Genomic DNA, 1499 nt, shown 5'->3' on the forward strand with positions numbered 1-1499 from the left:
TGAGGTTATAGAAGAAAACTGTCTAAGAAAAAATTTGTGCTGAATTTTGACATTCTAAAGCACACCAGCCAATTCTTAGCACAATTTACTTATTTCTGAAGAAGCATTTTGGATTTGATGCAGTAAATACGAAACAGAATCTGATTTAAGAACGTCGGTTTACAGGTCGCTATAGTCGATATCCAGTACCCTCTTAATATACTGTTAAGTTTAAACAGTTTGACAGGTAAGCAGCGTGGTTTAGTAGGTAATGCGTCTGACTGTCACTTTGCATATTGCTGGTTCAAATCTCGTTTTTTCGAAATTTTTTTTTGTATTTGCATTGTAGCTTATTATGTGAGCGTGTTGTTATATGTATTGTTTAATATTTCATCTAAAAAATTAATGTTTTTATTATAAAATTAATAATATTAAAAAATTATGACATGTATTTATTTACATTGCTTTACAAGTTGTGGAAGTTAAATTTAGACTAGAATTTGATGTGTTATGCAATAAAAAAAAGTTGATGTGTTATGCAATACAAAGTTTAAATAAAGTATAAATAAAGAAGAAAACAAATTTAAATGCAATATAAAAACATGTAACTCTTTTATTATATTTTAAAGAAAAATTACTCGTCTTCAGATTTATTTTCGGACAAATTACATATTTTCGGATAATAATTATAATAAAAACGTAAAACATATATTTTTTTTCTTTAAAATATAATAAAAAAGCTACATGTTTTTATATTGCATTTGAATTTGTTTTCTTCTTTATTTATATTGTATAAACTTTTCAGTGCATAACACATCAACTTTTTTTTTCTTGCATAACACATCAAATTCTAGTCTAAATTTAAATTTCACAACTTGTAAAGCAATGTAAATAACTACATGTCATAATTTTTAAATATTATTAATTTTATAATAAAAACATTAATTTTTTAGATGAAATATTAAACAATACATATGATTTCCATTTCCGGTGTCGTAGCTTAAAGTTTTGACAGTTGAGAGTAGATATTTTATAGAGCTTTTTTGTAAGTTATAGGTTGCAGAGAGTGTAGAGAGTGAGTGGAGTGGAGGTGCTGGGTGTGTGTGTGTGTGTGTGTGGGAGATTTATTGGAGTGAGTGGAGGAGAGAAGGGGGATGAAAGAGCTGGGTGAGAAGTTTGTGGGGAGGTGGATAGGTTAGGTGAGAAGAGGCGATAAAGCGCGGGGAGTGTTGGAAGAGTCTGGAGCGTCGGGAGTGGAAAGTGCAGTAAGTACAGGTGTGAGAGGTTTGTTCAAAGCTTGTGGGGGGAAGGTGTGTTCTTTAAGATCGAGGGTGAAGAAAAGAAGAAAAATAAGGTAGATAGGTAGATAGGTTTGGGAGCGGTGCACTTAGACACCGTTCAATTGGACACGTTGCAATTAGACACGTTGCAAATAGACACAGAATTTTAGACACGGTTCAATTAGACACGGTGCATTTGGACACGCAAGAAAATGCGCACCGTTCATTTAGACACCGTTC

Source organism: Pseudomyrmex gracilis, unplaced genomic scaffold (assembly GCF_002006095.1).
Source record: "Pseudomyrmex gracilis isolate BER0280 unplaced genomic scaffold, ASM200609v1 scaffold_797, whole genome shotgun sequence".
NCBI classification, from domain to species: Eukaryota; Metazoa; Arthropoda; class Insecta; order Hymenoptera; family Formicidae; genus Pseudomyrmex; species Pseudomyrmex gracilis.